The sequence below is a fragment of the Myotis nattereri genome (assembly GCF_964212035.1).
Source record: "Myotis nattereri genome assembly, chromosome: 12".
In the NCBI taxonomy this organism is placed as follows: domain Eukaryota; kingdom Metazoa; phylum Chordata; class Mammalia; order Chiroptera; family Vespertilionidae; genus Myotis; species Myotis nattereri.
In genome coordinates, this window is record NC_138087.1 from 67,344,149 (window position 1) to 67,361,328 (window position 17,180).

The window sequence follows — 17,180 nt, forward strand, 5'->3', positions numbered from 1 at the left end:
TCACTCTGTGCTCTCCTGTCCTTGCATTTGCTGTCCCCTCTCCCTCTGTCCATGGAAACGTTTCTCTTTCAAGGTCAAGCTCAAATGTCCCCTATGCAAATCCCCTAAACAGAATGAACCACACCCTCCTATACCTGTGGGAACCTGGGAAGTTCCTTCATTATTATCACACCTGCCCTGTGGCATCCCAGCATTGCTCCCACCAAGCAGTAAGTTCTTTCAGAGCCAGGCAGGTGCAGGGCTCATGCCGGCCCCTGGGTAGTCCGTGTCAACTGTCTCTCCTGCTCCGCAGCTTGCGATTGCACGGGTTGGGGTGGGTCAGATCAGATGATCCCCACGTGAGTGCTGACAGTGGGGTGGTGGGACCCGCTGGGGAGGAGCCCAGACACTCGGAATGGCACTCTGTGCCTTTTCTAGAACCAGCTCCCTTCCCACTGAATTTGACATCAGTTCAACACAGCACAGTTTACAGGGCACTTTCACAGCCCTTTCTCATCCAGTCCCCCACAGCCCAGCAATGGATAGGAGATTCTCATCACCGTCTCTTCACATTTGGGGACTAGTGTGCAAGGCCTCGTGGCTGAGCCTGGACTCCTAGGAAGGTCCCCTGTCCCAAACCCCGTGCTCCTTTCTCGGCACCATAGCTGTGCAACCCAGCGGGGAGAGGGCTTGGGCCCATTTCATAGATGTGGAAACCCACGTCTCAGAGAGGCTGCGAGAGTCTGGGGGCTCAGCTCAGGGCTGTCTGATCTGACCTCCTCTTGCTGAGCCCCCAGAAGGGCTCAGAGGGCCACGTGCATCCTACGGGCTCCGGGTGCCTGAGCCTCTTGAGGGGGCACAGGCCGCTCTCACTTGATCTCTGGGAATGAAGAATGGAAAGGGTGGTGCACGTGGAAGCGTTTCGCAAAACAGAGTGCTGCCCAATGCCGTGTTGTCTTCAGACAGGCTCTCGTGGAAGCCAGGTGTGAGGAGGGGGAGGGAAAGGTTCCTTCTTGAACGTTGTAATCCATCAAGACAGACGCGGCAGCCACCCGCTCCCTCGGTGCCTCCCGCCACCCTCCCACACGAAGACATCCACGAGCTGAGAAATGGCCTCTGCTGCTCCCCTGGCGCCTGGTGTTTGCCTTGTGATTGGCGGAGTATCACAGCAGAATCGCTTAATTGTTTTAATGTCTTGATTAATGGCCCTGCAGTTGAGAATTGGGCTTGAAACGCTGGGCATCTGAGCGCCTTCCCTGGAAGCTGAGAAAGGACGCCGTGTCCCCTCTGGGAGCCCGGTCCTCTCCGCGGGGTGCGAACTCACCTCAGACCCGCCTCGCCTTGATGGAGCCTTCTGCCAGCCTCCTGCTTGGTTTGATGGATGTGAGGGACAGTTCCCCGTGTGGCATATGGATTTCTCCCTCTTGGGATAAGTTCACATTTTTTTCTGTTCCTGGGGACAAAGGAGCTTTGCAGAACAGTCAACATATTCAATTACCTCCATCTCTAGTGACCAAAAGTCTTGATTTGTATGTAACTAGAAAGGCCCAGTGCTTGTGCATACGGTACACACACACACACACACACACACACACACATGCACACACATGCATGCACACACGTGCTGAGCACCACTGAGCTTTGGTATAAAATGGCAAAATGACCGATGTTTTTCTCGTTTCTGACAATTGGCCTCTGAGTCTCATGTCGGGAGCAGAGAACAAGGGGCTCGGTGCACCCGGGGGTAACATATGAGCCCACCAAGAGCCCGCGGAAATGTTTCCTCCCACGCAGAGGCGTTCGCTAAGGTTCAACCAGCGCCCTCGTCTCAGGCCATCGGGACCTGCCAGCTTCCCCGGGCCCCTCCCGGCTGCAGAGGCCAGGCCAGGAGCTGGACAGAGAGAGAAATCAGCGGATGTTCTCCCTTCCGAGTGGGGAAGACGAGGGCTGAGAACCCCGGAGGGGCCCCGGGTGATGGTGGGAAGGGCGAGCGGCTGGGTGTTGCCGTCTGACACTCTCACTTAGTGACCAGGGACTTCACCTCTTTGCCCTCATCCTGGCCTCTATGGCGGAGACCGTGCCATCATGAGTGTGAGGAGCCTGGTTGGGACCTGGCACCGGGGAAGCCTCTGAATAAATGTCTGCTGAGGAAAGGAGAGGGAGCCAGGGAGTCCTCTGCCCACCTCGTGGCCCCTGAGGTCTGGCCAGAGGGCCCGGTGCTCGAGCCTCCTCCCTCCGTGGGGCCTTTGCTGCTTACTGGGCTGCTCCTGCCTCTTAACGGCTTTTGAAAATTCTTTATTAAATTTTCATGGCGCATAAAGTCGAGGTTCTATCACTCGGCCTCAGTTGTCTTGGTAACTTTGTAAAATGCAATAATAAAATGAAGCTGAGTGTTGCTAACAGTCTCATTGTATATAAACGGCCGCAAAGTATTGATGATTTTTTCTGTGTGATAATGTTTGACAGCAAGTCCACCGGGATGGACAAAGCTTATTCATTTTGGGTCAATTGGTGAGAAAAGGGCTCCTTTTAATGTTTCCTTCTCTGGTGGCTAATGTTGACCTGGGAAGCTAAATGTTGCCTCAAGGAACCTGTGAGACTCCAGGGCAGCTGGAGGGAGGTGTTTGGAAAGACCCCCACCCCTTCATCTGCAGGGGACAATCACCCTTAGGGAGGGAGTGCCGTGTCCCTGGAGTTTAGACGCCTGTTAGAGGCTCTGTGGCAACAGCGGTGAGGCGGGTGGCTTGCTCCCCTTCTACAGCCGAGGCCACCGTAGGAGTCCTGGTGGGACAGCATGGAGAGGGAAGCAGCCATCCACATTATTACTGCAGGTCAGAATGTCCCAGGGCCCCCAGAGAGCCACGACCCCCACACCGTCCTGCCCCAATGCCAGGGCTCCTGGCTCCGCAGCCTGCAAAGAGCTGCCCACGCAAGGTCCAGGGACCACACTCTCTCTGTGCGAGGGACCTGGTGGCACCTGCTGGGAGGGAAAGGACAAGAGCCTCATCCCAGCAGAGGGGGGCCTTGGCGCAGGGCTCGGAGCCCCTTGCTTCAGGGTAGCCGGGAGTGTTCCTGCATGTTCCGCAGTCTCCACTTACTGAAATCTGGAAGACTGTTACACAGTTTACATAGCTTTCCTTTTTTAAAAAAGCTTTTAAAGAGTTTTGAGTCTGGTAATATATCTGGAAAATTCACCTTCATGGAAATTCATTCTTCAAGGATCCTGGGTAAAAATGAGAACCACCACCTGGGAAGGACACTCAGCCACTTGGCATCTTGTTGCTTTCATCATTTCTTAAAATATGCAATAGCTACACACACACACACACACACACACACACACACACACACACACACAACATGCACACATGAGGGTAATGCATTTATATGTATATACTAGAGGCCCAGTGCATGAATTCCTGCATGGGTGGGGTCCCTCGGCCTGGCTGGTGATTGAGGCCTATCAGGGGGCCGGCCAGCCGGTGGGAGGGACCACGGGAGGTTGGCCAGCTGGTGGGGGAGAAGAGGGGCTGCAGGAGGTTGGCCGGCCAGGGGGAGGGTCCACGGGAGGTTGGCTGTGGAAACACACTAACCACCAGGGGGCAGCTCCTGCATTGAGCATCTGCCCCCTGGTGGTCAGTGCGCGTCATAGTGACTGGTCAACCGGTCGTTCTGGATGTTGTCATAATGGTCCCTTAGGCTTTTATAAATAAATAAATAAATATATATATATATATATATATATATATATATATATATATATACACACACACACACACAGATATAGATATAGATATATAGATATGACCAAAACAAAAACAGCACAGAACGACATACACTGACAAGCCATTTCCCATGCACACCTGTCCCTCAATCTTCAGTCTGTTCCCAGAGGCAAATACAGTTCCTGGGTTTTGCGTGTCCTTTCCAAGCAGCACCACATGTGCAAAAATCCTCACACATGAGTGATACCCCTTTTCCTCCTCTTGTACTCTGACCTGCAGTCTGCTTTTTTCCCTTAACACTGTTCCTTGGACATTGTTGCACGATGCGTATGTGCAGGCTGGCTCAGTGTTTTAGTGGCATCACGGCATGCCACTGGATGACACCCTGCAATTACTTACCTTAGTTTACAGAACTGGCCCCAGTTGATGCTTTTAGGTCGTTTCCCGCTTTCTGTTGCTACAAACAGTCCTTCAGGGATGTCTGTGCACATGCATCTTTGTATGCAGGAATGAGTGTGTCCTAAAGTCGAATTGCTAGGTCAAAGGGCACATGCATCTTAAACTGCAATTGCTATGTCAAATTGCCCTCCAAAGAGACTGGGCCAATTTTTAGTCCTGCCAACAAGGTGAGAGGGTCAGTTCCCCCTCCTCCCAACATAGCTATTGTCAAAACGGTGACCTTTGCCAACTGATGGGTGAAAAGCATGTCACATCCTGATGATGAATGTAACGTTTGTTTCTCTCATATGATGAAGTTGAGACTTTTATGTGTTGAAAAGCCATTTGTATTTCCTTTTCTGTGAACTGGCTGCCCATGTTCTTTGCCTCTGTTTCTACTTGTCTTTTTCATGTGGATTTGTAGCATCTCTTTGCAGATGAAAAGAATTCACCTTTTGTCATATTTTTGCAAAATATGTGTTCTGTATGGGCCGTTTTTCAGCAGCCAACTGTCTCTCTGCCGCCAACACATTCTCCAAAGGCTGCCAGAGTGGCCTTTCTCTAATGCCAACCTGGCCCTGGCCGATGTGGCTCAGTTGGTTGAGCTTTGTCACGTACATTGAAAGGTCGTCAGTTTGATTCTGGGTCAGGGCACATGCCCAGGTTGGGGGTTCGATCCCTGGTTGGGGTGCGTGCTGAAGGCAACCAATTGATGTTTCTCTCTCATATCAATGTTTCTCTCTCGCTCCCTGTCTCTTCCCCTCTCTCTAAAATCAATAAAAACATATCCTCAAATGAGGATTAAGAAAATAAAATAAAATGCCAGTCTGATCGTGTCACTGTCCTACCTAAAGATATAAAACAGCTTCCTACCACCTGGGTCCAGCTGAAACTCCTCCCTTGGCTTTGGGGGTCCTCCTTTTGGGGCCCAGTCTTTCCCCAGCCAGGCCAACAGGGCCACCATGTGCAGCCTGAAGGTTGTGCACCGCACTGGGGGTGGGGGGTTGGGGGGGGGGGGCATGACATACGGAGAACCTCAGATGCACCCCCTGGAGGTGAACAACGGGGCAGGCTGCTCAGCCAAAGCCTCTCTCCCAGAGCCTTACCTCAGGTCTCACCACACTTTTGGCCATTCCCCACATGTGTCATGCTCTTCCAGTCCCCCAGGGCCACACCCAGGCTCTTCCTCTGTCCCTCACACCCTGCCTTCCCTGTGCGCTGTGAGCTTCCTACTTGCCCAGCAGCTGACAGCCACCACCTCTGCAAAGCTGACCTCCTCCCTGCTCGGGCCCCACAGGCCTCGTGTTCCTTTAACCCACTCCAAGGTGATTCTCACTCTAGGGAAGGACTGTGCTCATTCTGTCTGGGTCCCACCCCCAGCCAGAGCCCAGCACAGAGGAGGCTCAGGGAATGTGTGGAATGAATGAATGACTGGAGGCCACCTTCACATGAGGAGTGAGGGGTGAAGCCCAGCCTCTCCGCCTTCTCAGCCTGAAGTGCTGCATTTGCCCAACAGGCTGTTCTTCTGCATAAATGTCCACTAAACCCCACAGAATGCAAGTTCTTAAAGAGGCAGCAGACTGGTTCTTCCCGGGGCATTCCAGGCTGCAGTGAAGGCCTTTGTATTTAGTAGGTGCTGCTCTTTTCAGACGATAAAGCAAAGCCCTTCCAGGGAGCAGGTTGCCTCTCTCCCCTAATTCCCTGGAGGCGCATCGTCATCTACACAGACACCTGCCCTGGGGATTGCCCAGGGGCCCGGGCCCAGGGCCCTGCCTGGTCTGTAAAGGTTGATGGGATGCAGGCACTAACGCAGCTCCTCCTCCCCAAACGCCCTCCTCCCACCCCTGTTGGGTCAGCCCTCACCACCCATCCCTCCTCAGATGGGAAATGTGCCCACAGCTCTCCTGCGCTGCTGTCATCGCCCACTGGGCACCTGCAGGGCCTCCTGCTACATGGCTCACCTCCAGCCCTCTGTTGACCATCAGCCTTTCCCCTGCATCCTGGGGACCCTTAAAAATGTGAGTTGGGTAATGGTCCCCCCAGCTGCTCTTTTCTCCATGGCTTCCCCTCACTCTGAGGATCAAGGTGAGTCCCTGCCTGGCCCCCGGGGCCCTTACAGCCTCCCCGTGCCTGCACCCCATGGGGTCTGTGCCTTTCCATCCCCTCCAGGCACCGTGTCCCTGGCGAAGCCTGCGAAGCCGGCAGGGCTCCATGTCACCACCCCTCCCCCCACTCCTCACCCCCACTCAGGAACTACTGAAAACCTTCTAAGCGCCAGCCAGGCCCTGGCGAGGGGACAATGTGAGTGGACCTGGCCCTGCCCGCCTGGACCTGAAGGTCAGACAGCGGTTAACAGGTGCAGCGGCAGAGCGGTGAGCAGAAAGGAGGGCTTTGCAGGGCCTGTGTGCTCAGCTCCGGGGGGCTGGCCCGGCAGGCAGCGCGGGCAGTGGGAGGCGTCCTCCTCCTTCCGCTGGAGGGAGTTTAGAGGACAATATGCTCAGGTTGTGTTTTGGAAGATAATGGAGTTTAGGATTTGGAGGGTGGACCGTGGCGTTGGCGGCGCACGCATGGGCGTGGAGAGGCTGCTGCAGGGCGTGGGGGTCCAGGCGGGAGGGCTTACAGGAAGAAAACGGATGGCCCCTCACGTCACAGTGATTGGATGCCATCTGCCTCCCTGCCTGAGGGCAGGGTCTTGTCCGTCCTGTGGGCAGCACTCACAGAACCCAGCACAGGCCCAGTCCATCGTAAGTGGAGTGTTCTGGGAGTGAATGAATGGATGAGTGAGTGAGTGAATGACAGGTAAGGGGGAATCCTGTGGAGTTAATGATTTAACAGATGGGGAAATGGATGCTCTGTGTTGTGGGGTGGGGTGTCAGCTGGGGGAGCCGGTGACGACCCTGGGATGGGGCACAGCCAGCAGCAGACCCAGGAGGGAGGCCGCAGGCTGCTTGCCCAGGCTCCGTCTCCTCCCACCTCTCTCACAAATACCCGTTTTCATAACTTGTCATTTCCCCACACACCCACAGGCAGGAGCACACACTGTCCCAATAAATAAATCTGGGCCACTTTTCAGCATCGTTTAACGTCCCAGGAAGGTAGGATCACGTGGCAGCCAGCAGCAGCCCATTAGCCGGCAGGCTGAAGCATATCATATTAAATTCCACGGCCGGTGGAGCCCGCGAGACCCCGTGCGGCTCGGAAGTCTGTGCTGATTTATTAGAATGCGATCCTGCTGCTTATTTCCCATAATGAACACGTCGCCCCTCCTCCTGCCAGGACCCTGTTCCCAAACCTCCGCCCGGGAAACAGGAGTGGAAGGGTCTTGCACTCACTCCCTGCCTACGGCTGGAAGGGAGGAGGGACCACATGGAAGGGAAGTTGTCGGGGGGCAGGTTCTGGGCTGGGGGTGAACCTGGATGCTGTTTGCAGAGTCGGACTCAAGGCATCGCACTACCTTCCTGCCCGGCCCTCTGCCCCCTGCTCTCTGCCCTGGGTCTCCCCGATCACCTCTGGGGAGCCTTTAGCACGGGTGGGGCAGGCACACCAGCCACATCTGTACCCCACAGCTGTACCCCACAAAGCTGTACGAGCCACACCTGACAGGCCACGTGCAGAAGTGCACCCAGGGATACCCACCTGTTCCAGCGTGCAGGCTATACCTGCAGACGCCAACACACACCACACCCATCACAGCTAGTATACCTGGTACATACGCGCACACACACACACATTCTGATACACACACATGTTCACTTCTACATTGTGAATTTCCAAGCAGCAGATGAACTTTGTTATGAACTTTGTTATTAATTGCTACTTTTATTGATTGGTGGTAAATATATATACCTCTATATCTATATCTCTATATCTATATCTATATCTATATCTATATCTATCGCCTTTCCTTTTTGAACCTACTATGTGGCGAGCATACGAAGTTGCGTAAACTTGGACCCACATCCACATCGACAACCTGACACGACCCCGCTGCCGCAGAGGGAAGCCCAGGGCTACGTCCTTTAGCACATCGCATCTGTTTTCCTCTTAGGCTGACTCCTTTCTGTTTCTGTGCCTCCAGCACTGCCAGCCCAGAAAATGGCTATTTCATTGTCACATTCATTTGCTTTTCTTGAATTATTAGTTTAGATGAGTGTATTCTCATTTACTTATTGTCCATTTCTATTCCTTCTTTGCAACTTGTTATTTCATATCTTTGCCTGTTTCACTGCTAGGATAATTGTTTCATTCTTCAAATTTCCAATCATTTGTCTTTTGCGATATTCTCAGGTAATTCTTTGAGTTGATGTTCCAGAATGTATCACAACTGACTTTTTTTTTTTTGCAAAAAGCTTTATCGTGTCATTTGGTGCCATGCGTGGGAGAGGGCTTCAGGGTGGTTAAAGAATGGCTAGCAGTTTGGGGAGAGGCTCAGGTCACAGCCAGGCACCAGTGGGTGCAGAGGGGCCCCTCAAAGGCCTCGGGCTCCAGAGGCTCCTCATGGTGCTGGAGGGTGAGCCTTGGAAGAGACACTCACCCAGCCCAGCCTGGGGGCCCGCAGCCTGCGGAGGTGAGTCAGGTGTCACCCATCTTCTTGAGGCATTTCACCTCCTCACCCGGAAGCAGTTCTCCAGGAAGTCACAGGGATGGGGTAGAACCAGGGCCGGCAGCTCCGAAAGGGCCTGGCTCAGGCTCCTCTCCAAGGCCAGGGCGGCCCCCATGGCCCTGAGTTTTGGCCGCTCATCTGGGGAGGCTCAGCACGTCCTGGAAGAGGATGTGGCCACCGCGCTGGTTTTGCATCTTTAAGAGCCGCTCAGCGCCCTCAGCTTCTCCGCCAACTCCCAGAAGCGGCCCAGCCCCCAAGACCACATCCTCACAGAGGAAATAGCAGCCCCAGAGAGGTAGGTGTGCGAGGCCCGCAGAGGCGGCTGGCCAGGTGGTGACCGCAGCCTCCACCTCGGTGGAGTCATTCTGACGAATTGGGGAGCTCGTGGCTGTTGGGCAATAAGGAGTGAAGGTAGAAAAAACCGGTGTGTTGGTGGTCCCTGAGGTGGTTCTGAAGGTGGTGATTGGAGAGAGGCCGGAGGCTGGAAGAAGGGGCGTCCCTGGGTCTGTTCCGTCCAAACACTGTTGAAGCAGGAGGCAGATCCGGGACCGCCGAGGGCCCTATCCACAACTGACTTTTAAGCCCCATAGAGGTTTTGGTTCTTAGCAGTGATATTCCTTTTTTAAAAAAATATTTTATTGATTTTTAGAGAGAGAGAGAGAGAAACAGAGAAACATAGATGTGAGAGCAGGACATTGATTGGCTGCCTTCTGCATGCCCCTACCAGGGTTCGAGCTTGCAACAACCCAGGCATGTGCCCTGACCAGGAACTGAACTGCATTCAATCAGGACCTCTGGATAGGCTGCTGCAGACCTGGCACGCTAAGGCCTGGCGCACCCCGGGAGCAATGCAAGGCTCCTGAGGTCCTGGTTGGCCGGCTCAGTCTGTGCCTGTGCCCTGCCCCTCCCTCAGGGCAGGTAGGGCAGCTCCACCTTCTCCCCCTTCAGGTTGCTTCTCCTCTGATCAGCCTACACCTGTTCTTCCTGCGTCGCCTGATGCAGGAGTCACCAGATACTTGTTAAGCTTCAGAGTCTGTGGGACTAAGGTATAGAAGCAAACTCACGTTATAAAACATGTCTGCTTATGTGCACATGCATATGTGTGGATGTACCCTTGAATTGTAGGTATATGTGTATATGTATATTCATTTATTTCCTAACTGTCTGCTGAAAAGGTCAAGAAGGAAGGGCATTCCAGTCGCTCAGATCTAGCTTTGTAATTTCATTCCCCAAGGCTTTTCTGAGAAATGACTAATTCCACAGCTAAGCCAAGGTAGGTACAAGGTGAGCTGAGACATCTCGTAATGCCAGAAAGTAAGGAAATGCTTAAAAACAACACTAGGGACATGTCGCTAGGACTCAGACACCAGTTTGAAGGAGCTCCCTGTGACCAAATCTGGGACTATTTGAGCACCAAGTAATTAAGTAGAGTAATGAATTATAAGCCCTTAATAATAGGGCTCTGTGAGTCCGTACCGATGATAAGACAAAAGCAAGGACATGGGGAGAAGGGAGGAGGACCTTTGTGGGGAGTCAACTGGTGAAGTGAAAAGAGTTCTGGGATTGACACACCTTTTGCAGCCCTCCCAGTAAAGACTGGATCAATCGAGAACCATTATTAGCCCTAGCCGGTCTGGCGCAGTGGATAGCGGGTCGGCCTGCAGACTGAAGGGTACCTACCTCGGTTGCAGGCGTGATCCCTGGCTTTGGTTAGGGCACGTGTAGGAGGCAACCAATCAATGTTTCTCTCTCTCTCCCCTTCCACTCTCTCTGAAAATCAATGGAAAAATATCCTCAGGTGAGGATTACCCACAACCACAAAAAAGAATCATTAATAGTTGCTAAAAGTCTAGGAGGACATTTTTATAAGGAGCAGGATTTTGCGCGGGTTCGAAAGGTCTCCTCACGTACTGCTCAGTAGTTGTAAGCAAGGCAGAAAAGCAAAGCCCAGTAATTATACAATGGAGACATTGGGCCACGCCTTGGGCAGGTACCAGAATTAACATCACCAGCAAGGGAAGATGGGCATCATATAGACTTACTGTGTGTGTGTGTGTGTGTGTGTGTGTGTGTGTGTGTGTGTGGCATGTGACGGTACATGCTAACCTGTAGGTCTGTGGCAATAAGGATGCACCCCGCTGCGTGTGGTTCTGTGGCCCTGTAGGGTACTACCTAGTTGTGACCAGGGCCAGAGAAAAGCACACCAGCACGCTGAGTGGCCTCAGCACAACGTCACCATGTCTTACGGGGGTCTCTCACCGACACTCCCCACAGGGATTCTCGGAACATCCATCCTGCTTCACTCTCTGGGGACATCATTCCTGTCTCACTCTGGCCCGTGTCCCTGGCTTCCCCTTCCTTCCACGGGGCTCCTGGCTGAGGCCAGCTCTGATGAGCCCAGCTCTGGCCGAGTTGGGGAACTCGACGCTGTGCCCTGGAGGGGTCTGTCCCATCTGTTGGGCGGTTCTTTCATCCTGGACTCTCAAACTTCCTTCTGCTCTGGAAAATGCCCTTTCATTCTTCCTTGATCTCTTTCTCTTTTACCCTTTCCCCCCTCCAGGAATTCCTGATAGTTGGACCTTGGACAGCCTGGATTGAGGCTCCAGTTTGTCCCCCTCTCCTGCCCTCTACCTGTATATCTTGTTCTGCTTTCTAGGACAGTGCCTCATCTTGTCTTCCAGCTCTTCTATCGGATATTTTATTAAAAAGCCTAATAGGAGCTCGTTCTTGATCTTGATTTCTCTTTCACAGCATCCTGTTCTTGTTTTATCTCCTGAGGATGTTATAGTTCAGAGTTTTGTCATGTGCGTTTTTTTAATCTTCTCTTTCCTGCATTATCTCTGTTTCCTGCTTCCTTTCTTGGGCTGGTTGATTTGGCCTTTCCCTTTCTTGCTGGGAGTTTTATTTATTTTTTTCTTTTGAGCTGTTATATTTGCAAATAGGAGGTTTTGTTGCCATAATGAAGCAGAGGCCTGGGGAGATTCACATCTAGTGTCCATGATTCATTGGGCACTTTCCTCAACTGTCTGGGGCCCGGGGGGGGGGGGGGTCCTGGCTCCCTGCGCTTTTTGCGGGTGTGTATACACACTCACAGGGCATGGTGATTGGCAGGGACGTTATGGGATGCTGCGACTGACACGCTCTTGGCGTTTGGGGGAATATCTGCAGATCTTTTCTCCGAAGCCAGTTTTTCCAAACAAGTGTGTTCCACCCAGTTACTGGGGGAAAGATGCCTGGCTCTGGGCATTCTGGGAGCAGTGAAGGCTCTCATGGGGTGGGCACTATTGAGGGAAGCAAACAAAAGCTCACTTTACGCTTCCAAAGTGCTAACCCCCCCTCCCCCGCCCCGTACCTCGCCGAGTCCTCTGCTTTACCTGGTCCCCACGTCGGGAGCATAACTGTTCAATTCCTTCAGAGAAAAATATCCAGTTCCTCACAAGGATTTGGGAGGTGAAGAAGTGTCCTGGCTGGCAGAGCAGGAGGAGGCAGCTGGGATCCGGGCATCCCATTTCCAACCTGGTCCCTGGCTGGGCCCCTGGCCCTGAGCCTCTTGACCAGCTTCCGTCTGCCGAAGGTTCTCAGGTTCTCTTATTGACTGGTATCTCCTTCCATGTTAATTTTGGCCACTCTGGAGAAGTGTCTATTTAGGTTCTTTGTCCATTTATTAATTGGATTGTTTGTCTTCCTTTTGTTTCGTTGTATGAGTTCCTTATATATTTTAGATATTAACCCTTTAGCAGATGTATCATTGCCAAATATGTTCTCCCATGCAGTGGGCTCCCTTTTTGTTTTGTTGATGGTTTCTTTTGCTGTGCAGAAGCTTTTTATTTTGATGTAGTTCCATTTGTTTACTTTCTCCTTACTTTCCTTTGTCCTAAGAGATGTATTCGTAAACATATTGCTATGAGAGATGTCTGAGATTTTGCTGCCAATGGTTTCTTCTAGAATTTTATGGTTTCCCAACTTACATTTAAGTCTTTTATCCATTTTGAGTTTATATTTTTGTGCATGGTGTAAGTTGGTGGTCTAGTTTCATTTATTTGCATGTACCTGTCCAATTTTCCTAACACCATTTATTGAAGAGACTGTCTTGACTCCATTGTATGCTCTTGCCTCCTTTGTCAAATATTAATTGAGTGTAATGGCTTGGGTTGATTTCTGGGTTCTCTGTTCTGTTCCATTGATCTATATACCTGTTCTTGTGTCAGTACCAGGCTGTTTTGATTATGGTGGCTTTGAAATATAACTTGGTATCTGGTATTGTAATTCTTCTAACTTTGTTCTTCTTTCTCAAGATTGCTGCAGCTATTCGAGGTCTTTTTGGTTCCATATAAATTTTTGGAGTATTTGTTCTAGATCTGTGAAATATGCTGTTGGTATTTTAATAGGGATTGCATTGAATCTATAGATTGTTTTGGGTAGTATGGACATTTTAATGATGTTAATTCTACCAATCCATGAACATGGTATATTTTTCCACTTGTTTATATCTTCCTTTATCTCTTTTTTCAACATCCTGTAGTTTTCTGAGTATAAGTCTTTTACCTCCTTGGTTAAGTTTATTCCTAAGTATCTTAACGTTCTTGTTGCAATAGTAAAAGGGATTGTTTGTTTAGTTTCTCTTTCTGAGAATTTATTATTGGTGTATAAAAAAGCCATTGATTTTTGGGTGTTGATTTTGTATCCTGCTACCTTACCAAACTCATTTATTAAATCTAGTAGTTTTTTGGTGGAGTCTTTAGGGTTTTCTATGTACAATATCATGTCATCTGCAAATAATGAGAGTTTACTTTCTCTTTTCCAATTTGGATGCCTTTTACTTCTTCTTGTCTGATCACTGTGGCTAGGACTTCCAGTACTATCTATAATAATAAAAGTGTAACATGCTAATTAGACTGTATAGCTGAATGACCTTCTGGACGAAGCCATGGTGGCAGGGGCTGAGACAGAGGCAGTTAGGGGCGATCAGGCAAGCAGGCGAGCAGTTAGGGGCATCAGGCATGCAGAGTGGTTAGGGGTGATCAGGCAGGCAGGCAGGTGAGAGGTTAGGGATGATCAGGCAGGCAGGCAGAGTGGTTAGGGGCGATCAGGTAGGCAGGTTAGTGGTTAGGGGCGATCAGGCAGGAAGAGTAGTTAGGGGCGATCAGGCAGACAGGTGAGCAGTGAGAGGCGAGCAGTTAGGGGCATCAGGCAGGCAGAGTGGTTAGGGTCAATCAGGAAGGCAGGCAGGCAGAGAGGTTAGGGACAATCAGGCTGGCAGGCAGAGTGGTTGGGGTGATCAAGCAGGCAGGCGAGTGGTTAGGGGTGATGAGGCAGGCAGGCAGAGTGGTTAGGGGCAATCAGGCAGGCAGGTGAGCAGTCGGACAACCCCCAAGGGGTCCCGGATTGCAAGAGGGTGCAGGCCAGGCTGAAAGACCCCCCCCCCCCCATGCATGAATTTCATGCACTGGGGCTCTATAGTGTTGAATAATAGTGGTGAAATCGAACATTGTTGTCTTGTTCCTGTTCTTAGGGGAAATGGTTTCAGTTTTTGCCCATTGAGTATGATGTTGGCTGAAGGTTTGTCATATATGGCCTTTATCTTGGAGATATGCAGCCTCTATTCCCACTTTGCTGTGAGTTTTTATCAAAAATGGGTGTTGGATTGCCCTGGCTGGTTTGGCTCTGTGGATGGAGCGTAAGCCTGTGGAGTGAAGTGTCCTGGGTTTGATTCTGGTCAAGGGCACATGACTGGGCTGTGGCCTCAATCCCCAGTGGGGGGTGGGGGGGGGGCGTGCAGGAGGCAGCCGATGATGATTCTCTCTCTGATGTTTCTATCTCTCCCTCTGCCTTCCTCTCTAAAATCAATTTAAAATATATATATTTTAAAAAATGGGTGTTGGATTTTGTCAAATGCTTTATCTGCGTCTATTGATATGATCACGTGATTTTTGTCTTTGTTTATATGATGTATCACATTTATTGATTTGCATCCCTGGAATAAATCCCACTTGGTCATGTTGTATGGCCTTTTTAATATATTGCTGGATCTGATTTGTTAATATTTTGATGAGGATTTTTGCACCTATGTTCATCAGAGATATTGGCCTATAATTCTCTTTCTTTGTAGTGTCATTATCTGGTTTTGGAATTAGGATAATGCTGGCCTCATAAAAAGATCTTGGAAGTAATCCTTCCTCTTGGATTTTTTTGAATAGTTTGAGGAGTATAGGTGTTAGTTCTTCTTTGAATGTTTGGTAAAACTCCTCTGTGAAGGCATCCAGACCCGGGCTTTTGTTTGCTGGAAATTTTTTATATTATTATTATTATTACTGCTTCTATTTCATCAGTTGTTATTGGCCTATTCAGGTTTTCTGATTCTTCCTGATTCAGTTTTGGGAGATTATATTTTTCTAGGAATTTGTCCATTTCACCCCCATTGTCCAGCTCATTGGCAGAGTTGTTCATAGTATTTTCTTACAATCTTTCTGTGGGGTCAGTGATTACTTCTCCACTTTTGTTTCTGACTTTATTTATTTTGGTCTTCTCTCTTTGTTTCTTGATGAGTCTGGCTAACAGTTCATCAATTTTATTTATCTTTTCAAAGAACCAGCTCTCGGTTTCATCGATCAGTTGTATTGCTTTTTTAGTCTCTGTGTAATTTATTTCTGCTCGAATCTTTATTATTTCCTTCCTTCTACTTTCTCTGGGCTTTTCTTGTGGTTCTCTTTCTAATTCTTTGAGTGGTAGGGTTATATAGTTTATTATTAATTTTTCTTGTTTTTGAGGTAGGCCTGCAGTGCTATGAACTTCCCTCTCAGGACTGCTTTTGCTGTGTCCCAGAGATTTTTTCCCTTGAATTCTACTTTGTATGGGGCCGCCCCAGCAGAGCGATGGCAGACCCTGATTGTGGGGACTGGGGACAGTAGTGCAGAGCACTGAGGGGGCCATGGTTTTGGCGATGAGGCAGGGGTGCGCTGGGGAAGAACAGGAGTTGAGGAGGCAGACAGGGCAGGTTCCTGGAGGCAGTTCCAGCTAAAGAAGGGGAGGGAAGGAGACCCAGCTCGGAGCAGGTGGAAGCCCAGCACGTGGAGAACAGTGAGGCCGGAGGGTTGGGAATAAGGAAGGCAGCAGGGGTGAAGGGTTAGGAATAACGAAGGCAGCAGGGGCGGAGGGTTGGGAATAACGAAGGCAGCAGGGGCGGAGGGTTGGGAATAAGGAAGGCAGCAGGGGCGAAGGGTTAGGAATAAGGAAGGCAGCAGGGGCGGAGGGTTGGGAATAACGAAGGCAGCAGGGGCGGAGGGTTAGGAATAACGAAGGCAGCAGGGGCGGAGGGTTAGGAATAACGAAGGCAGCAGGGGCGGAGGGTTGGGAATAACGAAGGCAGCAGGGGCGGAGGGTTGGGAATAACGAAGGCAGCAGGGGCGGAGGGTTGGGAATAACGAAGGCAGCAGGGGCGGAGGGTTGGGAATAACGAAGGCAGCAGGGGCGGAGGGTTGGGAATAACGAAGGCAGCAGGGGCGGAGGGTTGGGAATAACGAAGGCAGCAGGGGCGGAGGGTTGGGAATAACGAAGGCAGCAGGGGCGGAGGGGTGGGAATAACGAAGGCAGCAGGGGCGGAGGGTTGGGAATAACGAAGGCAGCAGGGGCGAAGGGTTGGGAATAACGAAGGCAGCAGGGGCGGAGGGTTGGGAATAACGAAGGCAGCAGGGGCGGAGGGTTGGGAATAACGAAGGCAGCCGGGGTGAAGGGTTGGGAATAAGGAAGGCAGCCGGGGTGAAGGGTTGGGAATAACGAAGGCAGCAGGGGCGGAGGGTTGGGAATAACGAAGGCAGCAGGGGCGGAGGGTTGGGAATAACGAAGGCAGCAGGGGCGGAGGGGTGGGAATAACGAAGGCAGCAGGGGCGGAGGGTAGGGCCTGGCCAGCAGCTGCCTCGGGAAGGGATCACCTCCTCTCCTGTTTGCGTTCACATCCCGGTGTGGCGAATGGGAGCAGAGCTGAGCGGGGAGGGGGCAGGCACCCACAGGGGACGAGGAGCGGGTGCTTTTGTCCTGCAGTTCTCAGCCGCCCAGAGAGTAGGGGCCATTGGTGGACCCAGGGCTGATATGGTCAGAGCATCTGGTCAGAAGAGGGGCCGAGGAGGGAGACGCCGGGCTAAGCCTGGAGGGGAAGCAGAGGAAACACAGGGAGCCTGGGAGGGAAGAGGCCGACAATGTGGGAGATGACAGGGAGGGTGTGACAGAGGAGACGAGGTTGAGAGCCTGAGAGGCCAGGGTGCTGAGCAGGTGGCTGTCACCCAGGCTGATGGGGGCAAGGGCACAGTCAGATGGCAGTGTGAGGCAGGGGTGGGGGCTTAAGATGTTTTATAGCTAAGCCTTGAGGGGCATGAGGTGGGAGAGCAGGATGCAGCGTCCCCCCACCCCCCCCTGCAATAGATCCACAAGGGTTTGGAGCT